The sequence below is a fragment of the Nycticebus coucang genome, chromosome 21 (assembly GCF_027406575.1).
Source record: "Nycticebus coucang isolate mNycCou1 chromosome 21, mNycCou1.pri, whole genome shotgun sequence".
NCBI lineage: Eukaryota > Metazoa > Chordata > Mammalia > Primates > Lorisidae > Nycticebus > Nycticebus coucang.
The window spans coordinates 27,358,355-27,372,304 of record NC_069800.1 but is presented as its reverse complement, the minus strand read 5'-3'; the positions used below and the strand labels follow the sequence as shown (position 1 = coordinate 27,372,304).

Below are 13,950 nucleotides of genomic sequence, written 5' to 3'. Positions count from 1 at the left end.
TATTTATATTAACCTGGTACTCAGCTCAATAATCATAGTATACACTTTACCTTTCAAATTGTATGGAAAGTTGAAAGACGGGAGTGACAAATGTGTGGATCCCATAAAACCCAGTAAGGTTTCAGTCTTGCTGGCAGAAAATAGAGGAAGAAATGGACAGAAGAACAAAGGAAGGAGGGAAAGCAGCAGGAAAAGAGGAGATCAAACACCTTATGGTTCACACTCTTTTAGATCACCCTTGAGCCCACCACTATTTTTCACTTAATTACTTTATCCACACAGTCCCTGTAGAAATTTGAGTATGTCTATCGGGGTTGGCAATAAGATTTCGAATTAAGGTCTTTGTTAGGATCTAACATGAGGATAGCTGCTAAGGGCAAAGGTCTTTGTTAGGAGAGAGATGAGACAACTAGTTACAACCTGGAGGGGAATCGCTTGTGGTCTTCTGTGAAATCACTGATATCCCTACATCTTCAAGTGACATTAAATAGGACCCCAGTGACGTAGCAGAGAAAAAATTCCTCCCTCTTTCCTTTCCTAAAAGCAATACTTTGAAAAAATACCAGGTTACCATTAGAATTAGCTACTCAGAGACCCTGTCCTTTGTGTCCTGACTTTAAATCCTCCCTTGGGAAGATATAAGGGAGTTTGGAGGCTAGTAGTGGTCCTAAGACAAGAAGGTCTTCTCAAGGCACAGAGCAAGGAGAGCTGAGTAAAGCAATGTGGCATCCAACCCTTACCACCCAAGGGCATTCAGATGCCACACCGAGTTGACCTTCTTAGAGAAGATTCTAATCAGGACTAATTCCCTCCCCCACCCCCTACATGCTACTTTGAATCTGTTCACAGCAAGAAAACCAACAGACAGATGGCTATGTAAATATCAGGTGCCAAATATGCACTGTTTCTCCCTTGCAAAAGCCAAACAAAAAGTGAAAGAGGATAGACTTACTTTTATTACTGTCTCCATAAAAAAAGGTTAACTGTGAAACTCGAATAGATCTGCTTATAAATAAAAATAGGAGCCCCATTATTTTACCCAAGTCACTATTTCATTCATCAGATGGAAATAGGTTTTAATTCTTTTTATCTTGCACAATAAAAGCATTTAAATATCCCATAAATAAATTACACACACTGATGATCCTTCTCTTAGCTGAGGTCCCTGAGGCATCTTCAGTAGAAGCAAATATACCAAATTCTGTCCAAGCTGCAGATACTATATTCACAGTCTTTGCTGTTACATAGTCCCCTTTCATTTTTGCTGTCTACTCTATTCTTCTCTTTCTCTCTCTTTCTTTCTCCCTCTCTCTCATTCTCTCTCCATCTCTTTATCTTCAGGGTACACCCAAGACAATAATTTGATTTTCTGGATCTATTTATAAACTTGATCTACAAATGTCACCACTTCAAAATACCACCAAGTATCTACATGGAGTCATAAATGATCATTCTCCAGATCTATAAAAAACAAGATTCATACACGGGAAGAAGAGAATTAACAGTTGGTATGTCATTTGCTCTGTCCCTTCTTGGGATCTCCCCAAGGAAGTGTTGACCTAAACAAGAACAGACCTCTTTGAAAACACTGTGATGGGTTTTACTAGTAGGAAAATAACCCAGAAACTTACAATCTCAGGTTTTAGTGTATTATTCCTGATCTTCCTTGATTGCTTCTTGCAATTAACCTGAAATTTATGGATTTATGGAACACAGTCTCCTGGAGAACAGACTTTTGTCATGGAGGGTCCCAACCTGTGTGAGTAATGAAGGATAAACAAGTGAGAAGCCTTAACTCCAAATGGTTTCATCTGAACTAACTCGTATCACACATTTAGGTAGTGCTTGTCAGTTATTCCTAAACCAAAATGCATTCCAGTGCAGAAAAGGGGAGTTTTAGGGAGCTACACCAAAGTTTCAAAGTCCCTTCAGAAACAGATGACGGGACGCTGATACTGTGCTTATATTTTGCTCATATTCTTCACCAGTTATTAGTAATACTTTGTGGAACAACAATGTGCTAGACATAATATCTATTCTTAAAGAATATGTAAAGGGGGAAATGCTCTAATTCCTTGAAATCTATGGTAGGTTAAAAAATGGTACCTCAAAAGATATCCATGTGCTAATGCAAGGAACCCATAAGTATTACCTTTTATGACAAATATTGCCTTATATGACCATTACCTTTGCAGGTGTGAGTAAGTAAAGGATCTTAAGATGGGGAGATTATCCTGGCTCCCTAAATGCCATCATATGTATTTTTATAAGAGAGAGACAGAGTGAGATGATATACAGAGGAGAAAGTGATGTGAAAAGAGAGATTTGTAGGTGCTGGCCTTGAAGGTTGTAGTGATGAGGTCACAAGCCAAGGAATGCCAGCAGCTGCCAGAAGCCAGAAGAGGCAAGGATGGATCCTTCCTTCGATCCTCTGTAGAGAGTAGGCCCCTGATGACACCTCACTTTCAGCCCACTGATACAGCTTTCAGAATTCTGGCCTCTGATTGGGAGAATAGATTTCAACTATTTTAAGCCACCAAGTTTGTAGTAATTGGTAAAATAATACAAAACTTCAAGATGCTAAAGCCTAAAGATTTGTTTCTTCATTAAATAGAAACAAAAACTCAAGAAAGCAACATTCTTTCTTCCAGAATAAATAATTTATGCCTGATATCTCACTCAATTGGCAAAACTATGCTCCATGTGAGAACTAGACCATGAAAGTATTAAGGACTTTTTTGATTACACTGGTATCACCAGTATACAGCTACTCATGACATTTAAAAGTAAGTTTAATGAATGAATGAATATGTTAAAGTATTAACAAATTAAGAGCTTCGGAAAAACATCATCCCTTGCTGAGTAAATGAACAGACAGGTGAATTATGGATCACATAGAAGGTTGGCGGGTCATTGTGACTATCTTCCTGAAGAAAGGGAATAACACAGCCGAATTTCTTCCCATAAGATGTGTATGATGAAACCACCTTCTTGAACGTTGTTCCAAACCAGCTCACTGTCATCCACACTGAGACTTCAGCCTGTTTAATGTTGCCTTTGGGGTAATGGTTACACACTCAGGACACTCAGTGCTGGGTTTAATGTTGCCTTTGAGGTAATGGTTACACCCTCACGACACTCAGTGCTGGGTTTTGTTTTGCTTTCATGTCACTGTCAGTTTTGTTTTTCATGCTACTGTGATTTTGGTTCTTGCTCTGTAGCTTGAGCAAAATCAGATCAATTCAGCTATGTTGAGAGGCTTTTAGTTTGCCTATGGTGGGAATTGCTGAAAAAGTTTTAATAGCAGATGAACAGGGATAAAGAGTGGACCACAGATAAGTACTTTGATCTTTTCTAGTCACATTTTGGGAGTCTGTACTCAGTATATGATATTAAATGAAGTTATCCAAGTCAAAAATAAGAAGGACTCATATAACAAAGCTAACTGTAAGTAATATTAATTGTCTGACATTTGGACTTGTTCATTCTTTCAATTTCAGTGATTAATTGAAAGCTGTCAGTATCAGGTTATCTCTTACTAAACTCTTATCATTCAGTCAAAGGCTTAAAATGATGCTTTATCTTTTCATATGTCTTTCTTTCCTCTGAATGGCACTACATAAAAAATCAATTTTCACTTTTAATATATGAAGCACATTTGATATATCACATGCTTGTTCTAAGAAGATGGACTGTGACCTTGGTGACTCAGTTTCTTTGTGAGATAAGAAATAGCACAAGAAAGAAACAATCCTTTATAGTTAAATTAAGCCAACAATAAATGGTCAATTTAATATATAACTCATCTTGGCTATGGGTTACAAAATGATCAGTTTAATTTATTAGTGCAGTTATGCAGTATTCCAAGTACTCTATAATATTTTCATTCACTGATTTTAGACTTTTATTCCAGTGGCTCTTTAACTATAATTTGTGCAGAGATCTCTTGTAGAAATGCAGGCTCTCTCTTTGTATGTCTGAGGTAGAAAATTTTGGTGATACATGCTGTGGCTTCATGGACCACATAGGGGGAACTTTCCAGACACTCTCTTCTTGGATGATATACAAGATCTGACAATTAAATTTGCAAACTCGTCCTAGAAAAAGTGCTATATACCTCATTGCTAAATATCACTTGTCACCAGATGGCCAAGGGGAATACTTAAAAGGTGACTGTAGTGATATTCAGCAATGAGGTATGTAGCACTTTTTCTAGGATGAGTTCATGAACTTAATTATCAGACCTTGTATGATGACAGCTCTGACAGCCATTCCAGGAAAAGAATTCCAAAATTGCTTTGAAGGTTAAGCTAGGCACTGGCATCGGTGCATAGCTTCCCACCCATACTTCAAAGGTGACCGTAGTGATATTCAGCCAGCTATGAGGTACGTATCACTTTTTCTAGGATCAGCTCATGAACTTAATTGTCTAACCTTGTACTTCAAACAGACACAGCACTGCTCTTCCCCCAACACCTTTGTCACCTGAGGAGTGCTCCTTTCATGAAGGGCCACTCCACCAGAGTGGTGCAGGTCTTGGGAATGCATCTTTGCTGTATCCCCTAAGTCTCTGTCCTGGCTTCCCAGTGTCCAGGAATGGCATAGACAACCCTTGAGCTGAACCAGAAAAGCAAACAGTGTCAAATCTCTAACTTTTTTCTTTATACGCTCTTAAAGTTGACATATAACCTACCACAGTAAAGTGCACACATCTGAAGTACAGCTCAATGAGCACTGGCATTTGTAAACCCTAAAGACAATAAGATCTTATCTAAAGCAATGTTGTCCAATATTATTTTCAGCAATGATAAAAATGTTCCATAATAAAACATAATTATGTGCTGTCCAATCCATTAGCTGTTAGCCACAGTGTTAAGAGCACTTCAAATGTGTCTAAGTGACTGAGGAACTTATTTATTTTAATTAATTTCAGTTCAAACAGCCATAATGGCTAGGGGCTGCTATGTTGACCAGCACGGGTTTAGAACATTTCCAGATCTCAGAAGCTTCTCTCTTATCCTCCTCTACCAGTATCCTCCCAGTTTAACCCCTCTTCTGGTCTATATTATTATAGGTTAGTCTATAGCTTAAATGTATTGTGATCAAAAACAGGTCTTTTAGTTTTTAGATCAATGAATCATGGGGAAAAAAATTAGAAAATAACCCCCTAGCTGTACACAAGAAAAGCCAGTGTCTTGTTTTACTTTTATCATCAACATTATCTTTATCATTTCTATCTACAGATACTCGTTAATTATTACTTAGTCAGGGTAGTTAATTTTTTAAAAGTTCATAAAGAGTTACCAACTCTCTCACACACAAGAGATAAAAATAAAACCTTCGATTTATCTAATATTCATTTGAAATCCTATATATCCCGAGCTTTCTACCAAGCTTTCATTCTTATTAAAATATCATACTTGATATCTCAATGTTGCACAATGGCTTTTATGACTTTTCCCACTTATAAGATCAAAAAATCCTGATGATATTTTTTACATTCAACAAGGTTCAGAAAACTATTTAGTGCATAGCATCTCTCTAGGGTACATTTATGGAAAGCAGAAAATAATAAATGAGAGTCCTAAATTATGTACTGATTTAAATGTTTTGAAGCAAATGTTAACGTGGGATCATATTTTGGTGTTCCACAGATTGATGTAATTAGCAGTTATTTCCTGTCTTTAATAGTATTTGTTAGACACTACATTATTGGCTACTATAAATAGTTTGTGAAATGGTTTGCTATGATTAGTGACTAGATATGGACTCTGCATTCAGATATAAAACAAGTCATTGCCTCCTTCATCAAGAAAATCTTATGTGAGAGAAATATGAGCTGAACTACACAGCGGCGTGATCAACATCGTGGGCCAAGTTCCACATCTCCTTGCTGACCAGTAACACCAGTTTGCAGATAGCACGGGTTCTTGGGACAGATTTAGAGCATACCTGCCCTACATGATAAGCTCTTGAGAGCTGCATTTCTTAAAGAGAAATTATCCAAGCATCATTCAGTTATGGTTCCTTTTTTTTTATAGCAAGTTCATTTAGAAATGAAATATTTTTTCTGAAGAAAATAGTTGGTAGCCACATAGATCTTCAACTATTGAACACATCAACCTTTGTCAATTACTGCCCAACCTTTCTACCAGAAGGGAAATCACTGCTCTCTCAGGGTTGGCAGCAAGTGTTTGCCTCCCGGTCACCTAAAACCTATGATGAGTATCATCTGACTCAACAGAAATATTGTGAAATAGACTAATTCTATTTAATGAAACTCTGTTTTAAAAAGTGACATTTTTTAAAACAGTGAAGCATAACATTCACTAAGGAGGCTCTAATTTTTAAATTATGGTAATTATTTTAATGAGTAAAAGAAGAATTAGAAAGCCAATGCAACAGCATGTTTAAATCCTCATAAACAAAATTCTCAATATTTGGGTGGTACTGGGCAACATAATCATGCTATGTGGAAGGCCCTATGTATTTGATGAACTAGATGTGCTCATTATGTGGTACTCAAGAAATGGTTGGCATTTTCTGCTGGGGTGAGTTAGTCATAGCTCTTATGTATAAGCAACCAAAGGTGACCTTGCTTTTGAGGAGAACAAAGAAATTTAGTGAAAGGATAACAGATAGCCCACAGCATTGCTAGGAAGCCTGAAGATCTAGGAAGGATTAATAGAAGCTAAGTAGCAGATGGACTATAATTAGAATTCCACCTTAACCTGCATGTTAGCAAACCTGCAACTCTGCCTGCACCTTAGCTGCAAAGGAGTCTGGGAAATTGGGAGTGTGGTTTTTTAATTTAATTTAATTTATTTTTTTAAGTATTTTGTACATAGATCATAAATACATTTATGCCCATTTCAGTGTGTTGATTATTTGTACAAATTGGAGTGCTTACATCATACTAATCAGCATAGCTTTCATCTCATTTACCCAATTATAGCATTAGGACATTTGTGTTCTACACATGATAGAACCAACTTGTACTTGCAATATGCTCCATAGTTGTGGTCCCCCTACTATCTCTCCCACCCCCTCCCCATCCATATCCCTCCCCTTCCCTCCTTCATCCTAGGCTAAAGTTGTGTTTCATTTTTCATATGCAAGTTTGAGTTATTATAAATTGGTTTCACAGTAGTGTTGAGTACATTGGATGTGTGGTTTTTTTTACTTCTATAGGTTCCCAGAGCAAGTACTTCTTCCAGTTAGAAAAGCAATCGCAGATATTTCTTAGCCCCTCAAAATTACAAATGTACATTGCAATGTGTTTCTCAACTATCCATGCTAAGAGAGGATATGAATGGTTACTAATGTGTAAGTACAAAGAAAGCCTACAAGTTAAAGGTCCTTTAGCATCTTCAAAACCTTAGATATCTCTTGTTCAAAATGAAGTTCCTACAACTCAAAACATTTTAGCATAAACACACTTAGATGTTATCCATCTAGGGAGAGGTTCTGCAATATTCAACTTCCTCCTGCATTTACTCCTCTCCCAATGTATTTCCCAAGGCTGTCATCTAATTAACAGTCACAAAGCTTCCCACAATACAACTGCCTATGAAACGGCTGGTTTCTTCATTAGCTTGTTTCTCTCTCCTCATCTCTTCCGATTAGCAGCTGATAAAACCAAATCAAAAGAACATGGTACCCATTTTTCATGATGGAGAGAGTTCATTTCTCTCTGAAGCATGAAGAAAATTCAATTTTAGAGAGCTCTCTCCTTGATTTGGAAAATGAGACTCTGAACACTGAAGCTTTTATCTGGCAAAGATCCCTTTCTGAAAATGTTTGCTTGCGTTGGATCATATAGGTACCAATATATTTCTTTTATAAGTGTCATCACTATATACATTGTGTTGTATGCATCCACCTCTAATTTCTTGGATCATTCCAATTCTATTTCCATGAAAAGATCACTTATAATGACCAATATTTATGGTGTATAATTAAGTATATAGCCCTGTAAATCTGGACAAAAACACTGCATATTTTATTTTATTTTCATTACATTTTATTAAATCATAACTATGTCACATTTATGGGGTTCAGTGTACTGCTTTGATATACAATGTGGAATGCTTACATTGAACTAAGTAACACACCCAAAAAAATTATACCCATTTCTTAATATTTTTGAAATATACCATTGCATTATGCACATTAGGTGAGGTCTCCCCAAAAACCCTCCCTCTTTCCATTTCCTCCCGCCCCTCCTCTCTCTCTCCTGCATATTTTAAAAGTTTTCCTGTGTTGTTTTCAGCAAAAAGTTTTATGTAGGGAGTCTTCTCTGTAAGACATCAAGAAACATTTGTTAAGTGACTACTATGTGCAATGGTGTGCATAATCAGATATTCCTTAAGAAAAAAGCAATAAGCATGCAAATTAACAAGCAGAATATATTATGAAGGAAATATTCTAAGCAAAATAGTAACATAAAGGAAAGAAACTTGGGGAGTTCTACTTGACATAGGTGTCTAAGAAAGGACTGTCTAGAAGATATGGTTGTATGAGATGAAATGAATCATACAAAAAGTCAAGAAATAACATGTCAAACAAAGTTCCCAGCAATTACGAAGTCTTTAAAACAGAATGGGGCTTGCTGTGTTCCAGGACTTCAAAGGATGCTGGTAAGGCTAGAGCCAGGTAAGAGTCAGATGATTCTGGCACCTTTTAGATCATGAAAAAGAGTATAGATTTATGATAAGAGCAAGAGACACAAATTGACTTATATTTTAAAAAGATCATATGCATTCTATGTGAAGAATGAACTAGAGAAGGCTTAGAGAAGAAGTAGGGAACAGAGAGGAAGTTACTGTGATCAAACAGGTCAGATAAAATGGTGGCCTGGGTTAGTGTAAGTGAAAAGTAGATGAATTTTTTAAAAATGTAATGATGGAATATATAAGAATTACTGATTAACTTAATATGGGGAATCAGTGGGAAGAAGTTTGCCACAGTGGCTATAATTCTCCATCCCTCCCCTGATGCGAGCCCACTGCAAGGCGACCTTGCTTCCCCTCCCACCAAGAGGTAGAGTCTTTCTCCACAACTGTCCAATCTGGGCTTGGATATGTGACTTGCTTTAGCCAATGGATTGAGGTAGAAGCAACACCCAGCCAGTTCTGAGCTAGGCATTAAGAAGCTTTGTAACTTCCAGTCTCATTTGGAAGTTACATTGCCACTATCATGAAAATAGGCTTAGATTTGCCTTCTGAAATATGAGACACTACAGGGAAAGAGGCCCCAATTATTTCAACCCCAGCAGAGGGCACCCCAGACCAGCCAATTCTAAGCTGATCTCACACACAAGAACCAACCAACTGAAAGCACCCCGGCTTAGCCTAGATCTAGTTTTCCAGACAATCTGCAGACCAACGCACGTTGTTTTAAATCACAAATTTGGAGGGATTGTGTTGTATAGTGATAATAAGCTACTGTTCTAATGGGAAAGTGAAGAGAAAAGGATGTTTACACTACATAATTTGTAAAAGTACTGTACACTACTAAAGAAAAGTTTTCATTTGTTTTCTTATTTTATGGCCAACCTAATAAGATTTATTATAAGCAGAGAAAAGCAATGTTACTTGAGTATACACTATAATGTTATCATTTCAGAGTGAGTCTTTATTAAGATTTATGACAGACCATGAATCCTGTGACACATTCCCATTCTTTAAGTTTCATTACTTTAACTAATAATACCAAGAAAGAATTCAGGAGTTTGCATACTACAGAGTTTCACAGAGGAGGTTTTTGATTGTTTGTTTGTTTGGAATCAAGTAACATGTAGTCTTCTTGTAATTTTACCAAGCAAGCGCGCACACATACACACACACACACACACACACAAACAAACACACTCTCTCTCTCTTTTTCCTCTCTCATTTCTTTTTCTCTCTGTCTGTCTCTTTCTCTCATACTTGTTTGTCTCTCCTAATCCTATCATTTCATAGAAGGTGATATTCCATACAGGAAAATCCCAATCAGAAAACTAACAAAAAGCATACCACACTTTTTACATTTTTTCATAGCCAAATAGGTAACGGTCTATAGATCATTACAGAAGAAAGAACATTGGAGAATGGCCAGAGAGACATACACTTGAACTATCATGTGCCCTTGGCCAGGTCAAGACCTCTCTCTATGCCACAGTCTACTCATCTACAAAAAGATATTGATGAACTTCTCAACTCTTACACCACATAATCTACAAGGGAAGGGCCTTGTGTTTATTGGGTCCCCTGCCGCCACGTTCCACCCAGCACAATGCCTAGAAGTAGACATGCTCACAGTCTTTCACTTTTCCCATCCACCAATAATTTATATGGGATACAACACAAAGCCAAGGAAAATTCCAAAGTTAAATCTCAAAGTCTCAGTTTAATATGAGTCACAGTTTAATCCCACCATCAATTCAAGTAAAATGAACAAAATGAGATTTAAAAAGGGATCCAGGTAAAGCTATCTTCTTACCAACTTTCCTGAAGAAAACCTTAGAGAATGGACTTGAAGACCAAGGAGCCATGTCCTAATCTTAGGGTGCTGAGGGAGTAGGAACATAAAAATCACATCCTCTTTTGGAAATTGTCTCCATGTGACTCAAGCTCTAGCCACAGTCACGTGACTGACAATACTTTCTCTAATGTCTTTTCATTTTTGTGTTAACAACTATCATCACTGAAGTTAACACAAAAGTTGTTTTTACTGTTGTTGTTTTTTTTTTTTGCAGTTTGTGGCCGGGGCTGGGTTTGAACCCGCTACCTCCAGCCTATGGGGCTGGCGCCCTACTCCTTTGAGCTACAGGCGTCGCCCTACTGTTGTTGTTTTAATATCACATTTGGGTATGTGCTCACAGGTATTAACTGCTGCCCTGCTTTCCATCTAAATTGTCTGGACTACTATAGAACGGAAAAGAAATTCTTAAGTCTGTAATGAAGACATCACCAAGAGCAAAAATCAAAGAGAAGTCAACAACTATGGAATCAGCATTCACATACAAGAAACCTTCTGATTGCTGGCACCCATCCCTGAGTAATGCAGCATTCTAGAGCATGCAGTTTTCTATAAAAGTGAGAGCCTTCCCACCAAGTACCAGTACTTTCTCATTTTAACCTTGTCTTCATGAATTCTGAAAAGTACTTAGCATGAATGGTCATCCTACACTAGAACTTGAAACTCTTCTCCACGAATTGGCCTTTTTCCCGCCTTGGTCATAGCAAGTCAGAGTTTGCATTAGAAGTGGCTGCTATGAGTCTTGTTTGCAGTTTTTCTAATGGGATTTGATACTCACAGTTTGTTTCCCTATTGTCAGAGATCTTTTTCTTGCTAAAGGGATATGGTCCTCACTTTTATCCTGAGAGTTCTAAAAGAGGGATTTCTGGATAACTCTGGTCTCACTGTAGTAACTAAGGGAGATGTTATCAGGGACAGAGCAGAAAAAAGAATTGCACAGAATGTAGTAAATGGACAGTCTTACTAATATTGAAGAAAGCAGTCTGATATAGGTCTTGCAATCAGAAAGACAGAAGTTTGAACTTTTGTCATACCTCAATCAAGTTATTTATAATTTTGCCTTTCCCTACATGTAAAATGAAAATAAGAAGACATCCCTCATAGGATATTGTGAAAAGTAACTGATAAAAAATAAGCATATCAAATAACTGAACCTCCCCAAGTAAAAGTAAAAATAGGATTTTTTTAAGATTTCATGTAATAATAATAAATATAAATGACATTTCAGAATTAATCAAACAGTAGAATGTTAAGGCTATGAGTCACCTTTTCTGGGATTCCTTTAACTTTCTTCTCATTACCAGGGGATGGCTACCACTGCTCCAAGTATCATGTTCTGATGTAATATCATGTAGCAGGCAGAAAAGACATTAGAGCTTCCTTTTACCCCTATCTTTCTTTTTATAAGGGAAGCAAGTCTTTCCTAGGACACCTATCTCCCTGATGACATCCTTCCTCAGGGCCCAATGGACCACACTGTCCTATGTGCAAAGGCTGCTGGGAAAGCCAACACTCAGCATTTTAGCTTCTTCAGTGTTAGCAGAATTCTTCCATCAAGGAGGAAGATTGGGAGGAAGTTTAAAGGGGAGGAAACCAACAATTTCTGCCACTGTATGTGGAGTAGCTAAAACACGTGCTGGCAGTTAAATATTGACACTGAAGTAAAAATCAATAAATATTGGTTCCTGTTGTTACCCCTTGCTAACCTCTACTCCATATGCAGTACATACCTGCCATTGATGCTATGCAGCCTCCACTTCCCATGTCTACTTTTGGGATATCACCATTCCCTCCAATGTTGTGTGGACTTTGTGAGAGCTAGTGCTTGCCTTCTACTAGCACAGTGCTGAGAGTCAAATCTTTCTTTATATTTTCCTGGTGCAACTAGAGGGTAGGCACATGCCTTATACAGGATCAAATTACCTTCTTTTAGGACTTCGAATTTTAGTGAATCATGTGAGCGTGGTTGGTAGATAACCCAAGAAGAGGCAACAGCAGCAGGAACCTCCTTATCCCGACTGTGTAGAGCTTCTTGGTGTCAATTCAGCTTCTCATGGAGTTTCCCAGATCTTCTTTAATGTCCCCATTCCACCTATCCCCATCTACTGTGAGTGCTGGAAATATTTACACCATGGAAATTGGCAGATAATGCAATTCTGGTTCCCTCAGCCCTACCTAGCCCCAAAGAGGCACTTTACCAGTATATCACTGCCTGGAGATTGTGCTCCACTCAGGAAGGGTCCACAGCCAACAACTGACTGACATAGGAGCACAAAAGCATGACCCTCTGCCTCAAAGTGGAACAATTCTCTGATGCCATTAAGCTGCAGAGTGCCACATGGATCAAGCTGAAGCTGGAGTTCACCTGAATCCTTATATTTTCTTTTCTTGACTCTTCCTCCTGCCTATCCAGTTTCCCTTTCTCTTTTACAGCTTTCTCTGGAGAACATCCTATCAATATATTACTTGTGCAAGAATCCTCACCTCAGGCTGTGCTTCCAGGGACCCCAACCTAAAATGCCTGTTTTGCAAAGCCCGAAACCCAAGATCCCTTTCAATCCTTTTAGTCCCACATTTCTTTTTGCTCAAGAGAGCAGTATTTTTAAAATTTTATTCTCCTAGTCCAGCATGTTTCTTTTTGCTTAAGAGAAAATTTTATTTTGCTAGCAACTCTTGAAAATTAGTAAATAAAGATGTATAGAAATGAACTCGGCCACCTTTATCTGTTGGAAAATGCCTTAAAAAGTTTCAAGAAGCAATATATCCCAGAAAATTACATCCGTGAAAACAAAACGTGTAACCTTAAGTATTGCATTGGCTGACTCAATCTGATGTGTGACAAAGATGTTTAAAAAGTGAATGCAATCTTTTCAATTACAGTTACATTAGCACGATTCCAATAGCCAAATGAAATACCAACACCTATTAAAAACAATTATTATGTAATAAAACACTCTACTTATTATACTCAGGCAGTTAAATCATATTGTAAGAATCTTCCTAGCATAATATATAAATCCAGAAATATCCTGCATATGCAGCCAGTTGGGTAGAATCTTTGCAAGTGACACCACTTCAAGTTAACATATTTTTTTTAGTGCCTTTGTGCCTCAAAAGTCAATTATGCTTTGAAAACATCAAGTCTTTAAATTATTAAATGCTTTCACATTTCACCCAATGAATAAAACAGCCTCAATTAATAGAGAGATCATGGCCTTATGCACATTAGCAACTCAAATAAGTATGGCAGAAAGTTCAACTGGAGATGAGGAAATGCAGTCTTTGACCTGCCCGGTGGGTAGCTGCTTTTCAAAGATCTATAAAGTTCACTCCATGAAGATGGCACCCACAGTGATTCAGCCGTGTATCTGACAGCCTGTGGAGAAGACGTGTGAACTGCCCATGAATTAGGCACCCAGAGATGCA

At 37.7% G+C, this 13,950-nt stretch overlaps 1 protein-coding gene across 1 annotated transcript in view; it reads right to left on the bottom strand.

The window, feature by feature from the left end:
- The window catches only part of PAK5 (p21 (RAC1) activated kinase 5), a 363,878-nt gene that overhangs the window by 259,914 nt on the left and 90,014 nt on the right, over positions 1–13,950 (bottom strand). The window lies entirely within an intron of this gene.